Genomic DNA, 16439 nt, shown 5'->3' with positions numbered 1-16439 from the left:
GAAGGGAGCCATGAGGATGAGGATGCTGCTAAGGTCAGATACTTCCATGGGCGGTGCCTGCTCCAGAGCAAGAAAAGCAGCAAAAGTTGCTGCCTGCCTTGCTTCTGTCTCTTTATCCAGCCACCCTGTGCTTGCTCAGCGGGATTATCAGCAAGGTGGCATGCTGGCTGCATGGGGAGATGCTGGCTCACAGCCAAAGAATCACGCTCACCCTGCTCACCTGAGTAGTAAGAGCCTTATGTGTGGAGCTCCTCCATGACAGTAACGAGGGATACAATGATTGCCACACTTGGGGCTTATGTGTGGAGCTCTTCTATGACAGTAACGAGGGACACAGTTATTGCCACACTTGGGGCTTATGTGTGGAGCTCTTCCATGACAGTAACGAGGGACACAGTTATTGCCACACTCGGGGCTTATTCTGAGAAGGCCTTCCATACAACTTTCCCCAGGCCTTCTCAAGAATCCCTCCAGTCTCACTTCTTCCAAGCTGTTAGTCATCCAGCTAAATGGTTAGCTGCTGCCTGGGAATTAGGGAAGATCTATATATTTGGCCATCTCTTCTTCCAGGAATTCAAAATTCTACCCATTACAGGGATTTCTCTGTCCTGCCACAGCTACCCCTGAATGGGGCCATAATATTGTATCAACTTTCAGATGATTGTGTGGCACCTTCTGTAAACCAGGCTCAATGTTTTCTTAGTCAACTGATCCCAGGAAACCAGCCGTGAGGTCATGGTAGACGGCATTGTAGCAGGAGGAGGCGGTACACTGAGACTGTACAGCCTCCACTCCAGTGATGTACGGGCACTTTCAGGACCTGCCCCCATATTCCATAACCACTTATGATGGAGACCACTGCAGGCATCCAAACTTAAGACTCGCTGGATTAGATAACAATTCATTATGGACAGCTTAAGTCACATGACCACTACTTTCCCATGGCCAGGTAGTCTGTTTTCACAAGGGCCCAACGGCAAGTTAGAAACTTTTTTTTTTTTTTTTTAAGATGGAGTCGCTCTGTTGCCCAGGCAATAGAGAGACTCCATGCAGTGACACGATCTCAGCTCACTGCACCCTCTGCCTTCTGGGTTCAAGCAATTCTGCCTGTCTCAGCCTCCTGAGTGGCTGGGATTATAGGCACCCACAACCATGCCCAGCTGTTTTTTTTGTACTTCTGGTAGAGACGGGGTTTCACCATGTTGGCCAGGCTGGTCTTGAACTCCTGACCTCAGGTGATCCCCCACCTCAGCCTCCCAAAGTGCTGGGATTATAGGCATGAGCCACTGCACCTGGTCGCAAGTTAGAAACTTTTACTTAGAAGAATATTAATAGCCAAAGAGGGCTTGGCTTTGATCCACGACCCCAGAGACATTTAAGAGTTGTCATAGGTTTCATAGAGCTACTTGAGGTGCCACGGATACTTGGAGTATAATCAGGAAGCTACCATGATCAGGAAGCCCATATAATCAGACACTGCCATGACCAGGAAGCAGCCACAGAAAAACCAGACATGTGCAAGATGTTTTCCAGCAGAAGCAGCAGAGGTTTTGTGTGTATCTCACTTCTACCTTCCAAATCCCATGTGAATGCCTGCTTGGCAGAATCTAAATCTCAGTCACTGCCTGTGTTAGTTTGCTGTGACTGTCATGTTAAAATATCACCAACAGAGTGGCTTAAACAACAGGAATGTATTTTCTCACAGTTTTGGAGGCTGGAAGTCCAAGATCCGGGTGCTGGCAGGCTTGGTTTCTCCCGAGGCTTGTAGCCAGCCACCTTCCTGCTGTGTTCCCAAATAGCCTCTCTGTGTGCTTGCTTCACTGGTGTCTCTTCCTCTTCTTACCAAGACATCAGTCCTATCGCATTAGGGACCCACCCTTATGGCCTCGTTTAATCTTAATTGCCTCTCTGAAGGCCTTATCTCTAAAAAAGGTCAAATTGGGGGTTAGAGTTCCTTCCCCTCCCTCCCTCCCTCCCTCCCTCCCTCCCTCCCTCCCTCCCTCCCTCCCTTCCTTCCTTCCTTCCTTCCTTCCTTCCTTCCTTCCTTCCTTCCTTCCTTCCTTCCTTCCTTCCTTCCTTCCTTCGATGGAGTCTCACTCTGTTGCCCAGGCTGGAGTGCAATGGTGTGATTTCGGCTCACTGCAACCTTTGCCTCCCGGGTTCAATCAATTCTCCTGTCTCAGCCTCCTGAGAAGCTGGGATTACAGGCACCCACCACCACACCCAACTAATTTTTGTATTTTTAGTAGAGATGGGGTTTCACCATGTTGGTCAGGCTGGTCTCGAACTCCTGACCTCGTGATCTGCCCACCTTGGCCTCCCAAAGTGCTGGGATTACAGGTGTGAGCCACCGTGCCCGGTCAAGATTAGAGTTTCTATATGCTTTTCTGGAACACAATTTAGAGTATCTGATAACAGTATCTTAGCTGCAAATGTGTTTTTAAAAATGTAACATTTAGCTTTCCGGTCTCTACAGTACAGTAGTGAGAAGCTGTGGGGATCTGTTTCAGGCCATTCCCTATATGGAACCCACAGCTGCTGCAAGGACCAGCCTATTAGAATCTTCAGCCACAGACTCTGCAGTGGCACCAGGAAACAAGCTTGCCTAGCATCACATAGCAGCACACGTTCCGCTGGGGCCACTGATCCTTTTGGCGCAGCACAGGTGCCATGCAAAGGAGCCTCACTTTTCCTGGGCTCAGGGAAAGTTGAATGCAACCTGAGAATAGGTTATTCCTGGGGAACGGTGTTGAACCTAACACTCCTTCCTCCACTCTTTAAAATCAGGTAACTAGTGAACTGGTACCCACCCTAAATCCCTCCTCATGTTACATCAGGGCCCAGGACACATGTGCAAACTGAGCTTTGGAGCCATCTCACAATCCCACGGTGCCTCTACATCAGTGATTCTGAAACTATCTGGACTCAAGATTTCTTTATACCTTCAACATTATCTGGGACCTGAAGAGCCTTTGTTTATTATGTGCGATATATCTATTGATATTTACTATGCTAGAAATTAGAAATGGAAAAAATTGGACAATATTTATAAATTCCTTTAAATATAATAAATTATACATTTCATGCTAACATTTTTATGGAAAAATACCAATTATTTATTTTGAGACAGAGTCTCGCTCTGTCGCCCAGGCTGGAGTGCAGTGGTGCAATCTTGTCTCACTACAACCTCCATCTCCTGGGTTCAAGCGATTCTCGTGCCTCAGCCTTCCGAGTAGCTGAGATTACAGGCACATGCCACCGTGCCCAGCTAATTTATATATATATATATTTTTGAGACAGAGTATCCCTCTGTTGCCCAGGCTGTAGTGCAGTGGTGTGATCTCGGCTCACTGCAACCTCCGCCTCCTGGGTTCACGCAATTCTCCTGCCTCAGCTGCCCAAGTAGCTGGGACTACAGGCATGTGCCATCACACCTGGCTAGTTTTTGTATTTTTAAGAGATGGGGTTTCACTATATTGGCCAGGCTGGTCTTGAACTCCTGACTTTGTGATCCGCTCACCTTGGCCTCCTAAAGTGTTGGGATTACAGGCGTGAATCACTGTGCCTGGCTAATTTTTATATTTTTAGTGGACACAGGTTTTCGCCATGTTGGTCAGGTTGGTCTTGAACTCCTCAGCTCAGGTGATCAGCCCGCTTCAGCCTCCCAAAAGTGCTGGGATTACAGGTATGAACCACCATGCCTGGCCTATTTTTATTTATTTATTTATTTATTTTTTTGAGACGAAGTCTCGCTCTGTGTCCTAGGCTGGAGTGCAGTGGTGTGATCTCAGCTCACTGCAAGCTCCGCCTCCCAGGTTCACACCATTCTCCTGCCTCAGCCTCCTGAGTAGCTGGGACTACAGGCGCCCACCACCACGTCCGCCTAATTTTTTGTATTTTCAGTAGAGACGGGGTTTCACTGTGTTAACCAGGATGGTCTCGATCCGCTGACCTCGTGATCTGCCCGCCTCGGCCTCCCAAAGTGCTGGGATTACAGGCGTGAGCCACCACGCCCGGCTTTTTAATTTTTTTTAAGCTCAGGGTAGTGCATATATTTTCAAAACAAAAAGTGCTAGTGAGAAGATTGTCATTGTGCTACAGTTTCACAAATCTCTTTAATGGCTGGCTAAATAGAAGACATAGTTGATCTTACATCTGCCACTGCTGTCAGTCTGTTGCAGTATCACATATCATGTGGCTTCTGGAAAACTCCAGCATATACTCACTCATAAAGGAATGAGAAGGGAAAAAAGCAAGCATCTTAGTTTTATTCTGAAAATAGCGTAGACCTTATGGATTCCTTGGAAGTCTCTTGGAAACTCCTGGAGGGTACCCAGATCATACTTTGAGAATCACCGCTCTAAGCCAATACACAGATCAATGGAATGAATAACCGTGGTGTATTTCCTACCTAAAAGAGGGATTCTGTGCTGAAGACCGACACTGACAGCTTTCGGCCAGGAACTTATCTTTCCCAACAACAAAGGACAGGGTAAGATACACATGAAAGTTTTAGGGGAGCATGAAAAGAAGGAAAACAACTCAGAGACAAGACAATTGGAATACCCTTGACTGAGACTCAAAAAGAAAAATGCAACTTTCAGTACATCATATTGAAAATCCCATGGATGCAAAAAGAAAGCAGCATGTACATGAGACAAAGTGACGGCATAAGGAGTTCTTTGCTAGAAAACAGGGAAAGAGAAGCAAGAGAGCATGCGGGCAGCAGGGCGGCCAGAACCATCAGCTCGGGTGGGTGAAATGAGCAGGGAAAGAAAGGAGTTTCTTTTCTGTTTTGTTTTAAGTAGAATCATAATTGGGATAGGAAGGGACTTTAGAGATAATCTATTCAAGGACATCATTTTGTAGTGAGGCAACTGCTTTGTCTCCTGCCCAAGTTCACCCACCTGCTCTTTCTACCAGACCACGTGGGCAGCGCACTGGAACAAAATCTCTCTCTCTCTATCAGATTCTCTCTCCTCTGTGTGTCTCCTTCTCCACCCCTGTATTCATATGCATAACACACACACACACACACACACACACACACTCATACACACGTTTTCTTTCCAAATTTCGTCTTAACAAAGTCTAAAGAATAATCACTGTTACTTGCCTCTATGATTTTTTTGAGCTCCTCTGAACCCCACACATTGACAAAGCGCCAGCCATAGCAACAGTTTCAGACCCGTGGAATCAGCTGTGCTGTAACCGACCTCCATCACCTGTTCCCCTTTATCCTGAGCTCTGTTCCTGTTGATTTGAACAAATAGATGAGCGGGATCTGAAGAAAACTTTAGCTGCATGTGTTTGGGAGACCACGAGAGGGCAGCACGTAAGAGACCAGTGTCGGCCCCGCTGCCTTCTTGAACACACCGGAAGCCTCCTAGGAAAACTGTAGTCTTTGTCAGACTGCAAAGTGGAGGAATCAAAGGGCCTTCACTGCTTCCTTTTAAATGACCAGCCTACTAAGGAATTTAGAATGCCCAAATAAGGTTTTCACTTAATCCTTTGGGAAATACATCTAATATTTCTAATCTAATTTATCATTTTCTTTTCTTTTCTTTTCTTTTTTTGAGACGGAGTCTCGTTCTGTCGCCCAGACTGGAGTGCAGTGGCCGGATCTCAGCTCATTGCAAGCTCCGCCTCCTGGTTCACGCCATTTTCCTGCCTCAGCCTCCCGAGTAGCTGGGGCTACAGGCACTCGCCACCTCACCCGGCTATTTTTTTGTATTTTTTAGTAGAGACGGGGTTTCACTGTGTTAGCCAGGATGGTCTCCATCTCCTGACCTCGTGATCCGCCCGTCTCGGCCTCCCAAAGTGCTGGGATTACAGGCTTGAGCCACCGCGCCCGGCCCTAATTTATCATTTTCAATGGAAAACAGTATTTTTTTTTTTCAGTGACTCACTGCTTTCTTTCTGAGGAACTTGAAATGAATCTTATGTTTTATTTATTTTTCAATTTTTAAGGTAAAGACTGCTGGTCAGACTGGACTTCAAAGTTCCTGGATCCTTAAGACCCAACGCATCAGACAAATGTCCTGCTAGGTCCTCCCACCCTCAGCTAAGGGTCGGTGCTGGCTTTCTGGTGAGGGAGGTCCCTGTGGAGGTCTCTGGCATTTCTGGGTCAGCGGATAGCTGGGAGGACTGCTCAGCTCCAGGTTTCAGGGCCTCTGATCAAAGCCAACCCTGGGGACCAGCCAGAGATATCGCAAACCTTAAGGACTAAGGTGGAATCTACACCTGCCTTGGGAGTAAAGAACAAGCAGGGTGCTTTCTGGGATGGCTTTGGGATGAGACGCCCAAGACTTAGTGCCCCCTGGCATTGCTCAGCTCTCAGACTGACTTCCACAGCACCCCCCGGAAGCTTCATCAGTACATTTTTGGGTCTTGAATGGAGTGCTACAATATTGACAAGGAAAGTCTCCTTGGAACCACAGGAAGACAAAAGTGCAGAGCGATTTGCTGATCTTGGCTAGGACAGAGTCCAGGGTGCAGCCAAGGGAGGGTGATCTAAGCCAGCCATTCTCCTAGTGTGTGTCCTGGACCATGTGCAATGGCGTCACCTGGGAGCTTGTTAGAAACACTGGTTCTCAGTTCCCACGCAGATGTCTTGCATCAGAAACTCTGGGGCTGGGGCCCAGCAATCAGTGTCTCCAAAGGCCCCAAGATCATTCTGATTCAAGTTTGAGAACCAACAACACAGCATTTAAGTGGAAATGTTTATAGCTGCAAAGCCAGGTGAAGCTTGAAAAAAATCATAGAGGAAATGAGGACAAGAATGTAGAAAAAGACCAAAAACAGAGAGGAAAAAAACTTACAAGCCATCATAGAGTGAAAGAGCTTCCCCTGCTGCCTGGGGGTGTGGAAAATGATAGTTGCACCTACTCACAAGTATTACCAGCAATTTAATATCTATCTAGAGCTTTCAACCCTGCCATGTCACATTTATTTAGCTAAAAACAATTCTTGTGGTGGTGACCTTTTATTCAGCTAATGTTACTCCCCTCAATGCCTCCAAAGCACACAGAGAAATTGGAGGGCTGATGAAAATCTTTAAAGTCTACTAAATACTGAAGCCTTCCCAAACACTGTGTACTTTTCAGAGAGAGTTTCTTTTTATTGATATTTCAGATTATTGAAAGGTTATCTGTCTCCTGTTCCTAGAGGGATTAAAGTAAAACAAAAGCAAGAAGAACACATTGTGATGTGTGCTTTCCTCACTCAACTGGCTGTGCTTGTCTGACCTCTGTGATGGGCAGCCAGTGGGAAGATTCCAAAGTCCTTCCAGAGAATTTCCCCGGAAACTCAGGAGGCTGAATCACCAGAATGAGAAAGTTCTCTGACATTCAGGGGATGTAATTCCTTCCACATTGCTGCAGTCCTGTCTGCTGGAGTTGTATGTGACTGCCACATGCCTCGGTTTCCTTTTCTGGAAAACGACAGCTTCAGCTCTTCATGCTTCTGGCAGCCATGATTCCCCTCTGCCTAGCTCTATTCTTTTTCTCTCATTACCTCCCTGGCTCTTCTCCGTGTTACATCACCATTCCTTGGGTTTCTTTTCTCTGATCTATATATTTTGTACTGTTTCATAATTTTACATTAATTTTGATTTCATGCCACAAGTCACTCACCTGCTTTGAGCTCCACAAAATCTATGCTTTCAGGCAGAGTAGAATTGGAAGTTAGAAAACCAGATTTTGAATCTTTAAGCAAATCCCTTTAGTTGAATCTCAGTTTCCCTACCTGTAAAGTGCTTGCCATGTGCTTCCCATTTTATACTTGAGAGAAATGAAGCTCAGAGGAGTTGAGTTCCCCAAGATCACACAGCTCATAAATGGCAGAGCTGGGATTTCAATCAGGCAGTCTGACCCCAGAGACTGCACCCTCACTACTTATTATTAACAGTGCCTGTCCCTGACTTGCAGTTTTGTTACAGAAGGAATTGAGACATCTACAAGAAGCTTTTGAAAAAACATGCCCACTATGCAAAGGGAAGGAAGCGTGCTTACTTTTCCATTCATAGTGGAACTAGGGGACCCCCTCTTTTCTTGATCCCTGTTCAGTCATAGCTCTTGTTCAAGTTGTCTGCTTGAGTTGTTTAACCACAGTGGGCAAATAAAAGGGAACAAAATGCAGAACAATTTTAAGAGTCGGAAGCACAAAATCACAACAGAAACAAGATGAGCCTGAAGTGGAGGCTGGTGAGGCTCAGGAGATGGAATAGGCCCCCCTTCCTTACTGTAGTCATAGACACCCTCTTCCTAAACCCCAGAATAACAACTCAGCAACTGCTATGATGCTGTTGGCACTGATTGGAATCTAACCCCAGGGCTTTGCCTCAGCAACTGGAATTTTTTCTTCTACTTATAATTAACTCTTCTTTTCCATTCTCAGCTCTGTTCTCACTTTCTAATTGCCTCCTCTGTTTTTTAGAGATGGGGGTCTTGCTCTGTTGTCTAGGCTGGAGGGCAGTGGTGCCACCATAGCTCACTACAGTCTCTAACTCCTGGCCACAACTTGGGAGGCTTGTTACAGGGCTGAGCTGCTGTGCCTGGCTCCCCTCCTCAATCTTCTCTCTTTTTCCCCGCTTGTGAGAGAGACTGCTGTGTGTTCCCCAACATCTGACTTCTCCTTTCATAACAGCAGACCATAGCTAGGCACATGGTTGCCCAGCTGAGCGCTATTTCCCAGCCTCCCTTGCAGGCATAGCCATGTGACTTCATATCCCCTGACTCAACAATTAGAGACATGTGTTTACTTATATATAATCTAGTTCACCAGACAGCTGGCTGTGTGCTGTGAGCAGAGATGTGCTGGCCACACTTGAACTCAGTATCGCTGAATTCATCTGCTCTTGCTCAGTCTGCTCCTCCCAATTCAGGTGCAGTCTGCCTTTGAAAGAATGCAGCTTGCCAGTGTTTCTCTCTCTGCCCATCTAGCTTACTCATATTACTTTGATATCATGCTTTGTTAAAGCACAAAAATGCTCTCCCTGGGCTGGGCACCGTGGCTCACACCTGTAATCCCAGCACTTTGGGAGGCTGAGATGGGTGGATTACCTGATGTCAGGCGTTCAAGACCAACCTTGCTAGCATGACGAAACCCTGTCTCTATGACAGGGTGGCGCCCGCCCGTAGTCCCAGGTACTCAGGAGGCTGAGGTGGGAGAATCACTTGAAGCCGGGAGGTGGATGCTGCAGTGAGCTGAGATTGCACCATTGCACTCCAGCCTGGGCAACAGAGGGAGACTCCATCTCATAAATAACAAATAAATAAAAATAAAAGCTCTCTCTGCATGTGCAGAGGAACACACTGCCTAATTCCCTAACCCCTAGACTGTCAGGGAGCTGAGCTTGGAACTTGGTTGCGGTGAGACAGAAATGTGATTTCTTTTCATCCCACAGTAGAAATGAGTCTCATCAACAGCCAGTCATCACTATCTAATGGGCTCTGCTCTGATCTTCCACAACAAAAAGAGAACTTATTGAGGTTGCAATGAGCTATGATCGTGCCACTGCACTCCAAGCCTGGGTGACAGGGCAAGAGCCTGTCTCTTAAAAAAACAGAGAAAGCCTACACTTGCTGCTGTGAATAAAGAGAGAGGGTTTGATTAAGCAAGATGGACATTTTCCACATGGGCTTCAAGGAGGTAATGCTTTTGTCAGGTGTAAAAGTGAGTTTATTAATGAGTTAACATGGATTGAGGACTTACCATGTAGCTGATGATGTACTAAACCCTTTAGATGGGTTATTAACTTAATCTATCCCAAAGTCTCTACTATTATTTCTATACTATGGTTGAAAAAAGGGAGACTGAGAGACATTAAGTCACTTTTTCAAGGTCACACAGCTAGTAACTGACAGAGAAGGGTTTGAACCAAGGCCAGCTGATTCCCTGGCTTCTGCCCTTAACCAGCACTCTGATGAAGACTACATGGCAGTCCTTGGGACAGGAGATTCCAGACTGTAGGAACAGAGATGCTCAAGGAAGCTTTGCAATGACCAGAGGCTGTGGCCCATCAGGCACCTCCTTGCCACTTGCTTTTGTCCTCTTCTGATACCTGCCCTTTGACTACAGGGTATGATCCTCCCTCACGTCCTTCATTGGTAGGCTCACTGGGCTCTCCCAGCCCTTCCAGCCCTTTCCTCTAATTGGCGTCTCATGGAGAAGGCTCCGTGCTGGTGACTAGTGGGTGATGAGAGCCCTGGCACCTGTTTGGCCAGTAGACATGCCACAAGTCCTTGAACCCTCCTTTCTCTGCAACCTCTCTAAGGGGTTGGGGTGGGGGGTACAGGAAGGGCCAGAGCTTTCCGTGCTGTAGGCCCAGGGACTTCCCCTCAGCTCAGGCCTGGGACCTCTGGCCACAGTTCCTGGACCAGGAGACTTAGCCCACACGTAAGAAAGAACTAGGAACTAGGACTATAAGACTTGAGATCACATCATGAGTGATGCTATTTTTCAAAAAGGAAGTAAGAGGCCAGGTGTGGTGGCTCATGCCTGTAATTCCAGCACTTTGGGAGGCCGAGGTGGGTGGATCACTTGATGTCAGGAGTTCGAGACCAACCCGGCCAAAATGGTGAAACCCCATCTCTACTAAAAATACAAAAAAATTAGCCAGGCATGGTGGCGTGTGCCTGTAATCCCAGCTACTCAGGAGGCTGAGGCAAGAGAATTGCTTGAACCTGGGAGGCGGAGGTTGGAGTGAGCCAAGATCACACCACTGCATTCCAGCTTGGGCGACAGAGCAGGACTCCGTCTTGAAAAACAAGCAAACAAACAAACAAACAAAAAACCCAAGGCTTGATTCCTGAATACATATCTTGTTTTTCCAGTGAGAAAATACATTCCTGGAAGGTGAAATATTTTTCTCTTGAATTATGTACTCTTTAACCCCTTTCAACACTTAGGATCTACCTAATTCCTTAAGTAGCATCAGCTTCATTCGACTTGTCCTTTTCTTTCATCAATATACAGCAATGTCTTTTGCATTAGTTTCTTAGAGCTACAGGGACAAAGTACTAAAAAGAGGGTGGCTTAAACCATAGAAATGTAATGTCTCACAGTTGGGAGGTCCAAAGTCTAAGAGCAAGGTGTCAGCAGGGGTGGCTTTTGTGGGCTGCAAGAGCAAACCCATTCCATGCTCTCCCCCAGCGTCCGTGGTTTGCACCCATTCCATGCTCTCCCCCAGCATCTGTGGTTTGCACCAGTTCTATGCTCTTCCCTCAGCATCCGTGGTTTGCACCCGTTCCATGCTCTCCCCCAGCATCTGTGGTTTGCACCCGTTCCATACTCTCCCCCAGCGTCCGTGGTTTGCACCCATTCCATACTCTCCCCCAGCGTCCGTGGTTTGCACCCGTTCCATGCTCTCCCCCAGCGTCCGTGGTTTGCACCCATTCCATGCTCTCCCCCAGCGTCCGTGGTTTGCACCCGTTCCATGCTCTCCACCGGCGTCCATGGTTTGCAAGCAATCTTCAGGGCTCCTCAGCTTGCAGAAGCACCGCCCTGATCTCTGCCTTCATCTTTATGTGGCATGTTCCCACTATCTGTGGCCACATTTTCCCTATTTATAAGAATACTTGTCATGTTTGAGTAGAAGCCCACCCTACACCAGTATGGCCTCATCTTAACTACATACATTTGCAATGACCCTCTTTCCAAATAAGGTCGCAATCCTGAGGTACTGGGGGGTAAGGGCTTCAGAATATGAATTTGAGGGGAACACAATTCAATCTATAACACCTTTCAAAACTTTAGGTTTCTTTTCCTTTTTTGAGACAGGGTCTTGCTCTGTCTCCCAGGCTGGAGTGCATTGGTGTGATTTTGGCTCACTGCAGCCTCAACCTCCTAGGCTCAAGCAATCCACCCAGTTCAGCCTCCCAAGTAGCTGGGACCACAGGTGCACGCCACCACATGTGGTTAATTTTGTTTATTTTTTGTAGAGATGAAGTCTTATTACATTGCCCCATCTGGTCTTGAACTCCTGGGTTCAAGTGATCTGCCCATCTTGGCCTGCCAAAGTGCTGGGATTACAGGTGTGAGCCACTGCGCCTGGCCTAAAACTTTAGGTTTCTAATAAAGCACTTCTAGGAGCTCTCTGAGACAATATTTTCACTGTGAATGGGGAGATATATGAAAGAAACTCTCTTAAAACACAGTGAAACTGCTGTCTACAAGACAGCTGCCTCTCAAGGCATTAAAATGCAAAATTGGCCAGGGAGAACACCATTCCATTTGCTATGCGAGATGACACCACCATCTTGGGCATGGAAACTCACTGCACTTCCATCCTTGAAGTCTATATTTTTGCAATGAGTTTCAAAACAGGCAGAAGAAACAGCTGCTCTGGTGTGAATTTGCTTTCTCCCCGTCACTCTGGCTCCAATTATCTGCTCAGAGACACCAGAAGGAAAACACTTTGCTCTTCCTCCCACATAGATGGAGCTTATCTTCCTTTCAGATCAACTAAGGGGCGGTTTGCAGCAGGGTTCTGCAGAGGGAGTCATTCTTGCTTGGCCTCACAGTCTCTCCCAGTCTTATGCAGATTTCTGACAGTCTGTTATTTGTGTGGTCTTTGAAGACACAGTGGCCCTGCAGCTGAATGGCACTGGGCAGGCCTGTGGCATGGCATAATTGGAGGGCCATGGATGGGCAATTTTTACAGCCACCCCTCAACGATGGCCAAATGTGACTCAGCTTGATGCACTGCAAGGTGAGTCTGAGGATCACATGCAAAGGACAAGCTGCCACTCTCTTGTATTTTTGATTGGAAGGGTTGGTGTGTGACTTGTCTTTTGAGGATAGTGACATTTCCTTTTGCTTGTCCTGTTCAGCATATCATGGGAATTGTGAACTTCCTGTTCTCACCACTGACCCCTTTCTAAAAATCCAATCAAATAACTATTCAGGTCTAAGGAGAGATGATGAGGAGATGTGGGGCTCTGTGGATGGCACAGAGGCCACGTTTGGAGTAAGGCTGGGCATTCCCTTGGGCATAGGAGGCTGCTTCAAGTACCACTCATGTGGCCTGACTGAATATCAAGGAACGTAGGGACCAAAGTAAAGAGTGATGTCCCCAACCTGCCTTCATCCCAATGCAGCAGGTGCAGCCACCCATCTCCTCTTTCGATTGTTTTCCCGTCCCTGAGACAGAGTTATGGAAAAGATCCTCTGATGTTTAAATGTATGCCTTAGGGTCAAGGACTTCTTGTTTTTCGCTTTTCACTTCCAGGGTCATTTTTTTCTTCAACAACAGTGCACATGATATTGCATTGGGCTGCGGCCAGCCTTCTCCCCCCGTTTCTTGACTTGCTCCTCTTGGATCTTTAGAGAAGGATGGCTGGATTCCTGCTTGCCTGGGATTCCTGCTGTTTTTCAGATTCCTGGTTGCCCTACCTTCCTCTTCAATGTCCATGTTCTTCTGGAGGGTCTATCTCTTAACTGCTTGCTTGGCTTGCTTCAAACCCTCTCACTTTCTTGGAGTCCTGGTTGCTAATCTGGTTTTCATCATCCCATCCCTCAGAAGAGTCATTCTGGAATGTTTATACTGAGTGGGAATATTGAAGCTAGGGACGGGGACCCATGCTGATGTCAGCCCTGGACAGATGGACTGAAGGACAGCAGGGCATGAGTATGGAAGGGCCTGGATCAGTAGTGGAGTGCCAGCAGTCAGTGGTAAAATCTGAGCCAAATAAATGGCAAAACCCCAAGAAAACCCAAGACCAGAGATAGCTGCTGCTGGTGTCGATATGAGTAAGAAATCATGTGTATTGAATCTGGCTGAAGTTAGTGGATTCTGAAGGTGCAGCGTGGTGTTTGACCCATACTGACCTCTTGAGCAATAATTGCCTGTAATTCTGGACCATTCCATGGGCTCCTGAAGACTACATCTGCCTTGGCTTTCTCTTCCCAGGGCTCTTTTGGGGCCTGCCTTACCTTGGTCATCACTGAAAAAGGCATTGGATTTACATTACCTGAGGGGTTGGCCTTATCGATGCAAAATGATTTAGGTAAGTTGTGTTAGAACTGGATTGCCTCTTCCTGCAGCATCTTTGGGGTTACGTGGATGCTTTGAACAGGAAAATCTTTGAATCACAAAAGTTTATTAACACGGTTTAGCCAATCAAATAGGAAAATCCTTAGTTCCCTGGGCTTTTGCACACAACTTTCGAGGAGCAGGTGTCACCTGAGTGTATCACCCAGCTCTCAGGTGCATCTCTCAAACATCTACCTTTACGATGTGTTCACAAGAAATGGATAACAGTATTGAAAGTTTCCTGAGATAATGTAGAAGAAGAAATTAACCAAATTCCCCATTAGAGCATCTCAGTTCCTTCCTTCTAAGTCCCTCTCCTCATCTTTCCTTCTTCTATTTGTACGTACAGCATCTAGGAATTCTCTATTTTGTCCCAAGTAACTCCTCTTTTTGCTTCCTAACTTTCCCCTTGAGGGTTTTAATTTGCCCATACTTGCCTTCAGCTCCAACTAGGAATTGTGAGAGGCAGAGCACAGCTGACCTCAGCTGGACCGCCTGTCCTGGCTTCTTCAACCCTTGTTCTGTGAGCCATCGCTACGTAACTCAGAGGCCCTCTGAGCTTCTCTCTGCTCCAAGTGGTGTCTGCTGGGACAGGGAGGTTCAGGGTGGCATCTTCACCCCATGTCCAGTGCCCCAGCAAGGATGGCACAAATGGCTGGGGGTGGCTGGAATGGCTCTCTTGAGGTCATGTCTTTGGGATCTCAGTTCTTCCCACTGCCTGGGTTCTTTGGTTTTTCTGCTGGTAGTCTCAGGGCTTGTGCTCTCCATGTGGCCTCTCTAGCAGGACGTCCATGTTCTAATGTGGTACCCCAGGGCTCCCAGGTACACAGAAGTAGAAGCTGCCAAGTCCTCCTAAGGCTTAGGCTCCAAACCACACAGCGTCGTTTCTGCCACTTTGTTGGTTCAAGCCGACTAGTCACAGGCCCAGCTGAGACTGAAGTGGAGGGAACCAAGCAAGGTATGAATCAGGAGGTATGGTTCACTGGACTCACAAACCCAGCAGCCTATCACACCCAGGACCCACTGCTGAGCAGTGAAATCCCTAGGCCTTGTGTTTCGTTCAGATTCTGACTTCTTTTGATTTTGTTCTGTTTCTTTTTACTCAATTTCCTGTTCTCTATTTCCTGATACTTACGGCTAAATTAAATCAGAAACCCCAAAACTCTGCTTAGTTTATGGGTATGATGCAGACTCAGAAGAGTTTTGATCTTTTATGACACATTTATATTGATTTTGTGGTGGAATAAGGTATAATGAATGATATCGGCTATATGGGTCTCCTCCTAGCCTGTAAATCCGTGTGAAGCAATGGATTTAGTGGCTGTTGGGATCAATACAACATGGAATTGACAAATAGTGGAGAAGCGGCATGCATGTGGAGTGAATCCTTCTCATATTTCTGATCACAGAGCCTGGCAAGACAGAACGTTCCATTCTTGTTCACAGTATACACTTCACAGTGGGCTTTTACATAAATTCTTTTGCTTGCTCTTCCATAGAGCAGAGAGGGCTGGTAGAATTATCCCACTTCACACAGGAGGACCCTGAAACTCAGTCACCCTGCTGGTTAGAACCGAGCTGGTTGAGACTGGCTCCTGCTCTTCTTACCTTGTGTAGGACTCTGCAGTCCTAGAGTCCTGGTTGTTAATCTAGTTCTGATCATCCCATCACTCAGAAGAGTCATTCTGGAATGTTGTACTGAGCGGGAATATTGAAGCGAGGGACAGGGACAAGTGCTAATGTCAGAAAAGTGCTGCTTTTCTTAGAGCAGTATTTCTTAGATCTTCTTAGATCAGTACTTCTTAGACCAGTGGTTTGTTTTGTTTGTGTTTAAGCAGCAGAACATTTTCTAAAAACAGAAGTAGAATCTGGTAAGTGAAACCATCATGGGCCAAAACCAAAAAAAATCAGATCTTGTGAAATTCACTACCACAAGAACAATATAAAGGAAATTGATCCCATAATTCAGTTTCCTCCCACCAGGTCCCTCCCACAACATGTGGGAATCATAGAAGCTGCAATTCAAGAAGAGATTTGGGTGGGGACAGAGCCAAACCATATCACAAAGTGACTTGTGTTTCCCTCAAAGCTCAGATGTTGACAGCTAACCCCCAATACCTCAAAATTTGACCATATTTAGAAATAGGGTCATGGAAGATGAAATTCGTTAAGACAAGTTCATACTGGAGTAGTGTGGGCCCAATTTCAACACAATTGATGTCCTTATAAAAGGAAACTTTGGACACAGAGACGAACATAGACGCATGAGGAATACAATGTGAAGATGAAGGCAGAGATGGGAGGACGCAGCAGAAGCCAAGGAACACCAAGATCACCAGCCATGCACCAGAAGCCAGGGGAGAGGCAAGGAACAGAATCTCCCTCGCAGGCCTTGGCAGGAACC

This window comes from Chlorocebus sabaeus, chromosome 18 (assembly GCF_047675955.1).
Source record: "Chlorocebus sabaeus isolate Y175 chromosome 18, mChlSab1.0.hap1, whole genome shotgun sequence".
Lineage (NCBI taxonomy): Eukaryota > Metazoa > Chordata > Mammalia > Primates > Cercopithecidae > Chlorocebus > Chlorocebus sabaeus.
The sequence above is the reverse complement of the archived record's forward strand: the minus strand, read 5'-3'. Positions refer to the sequence as shown.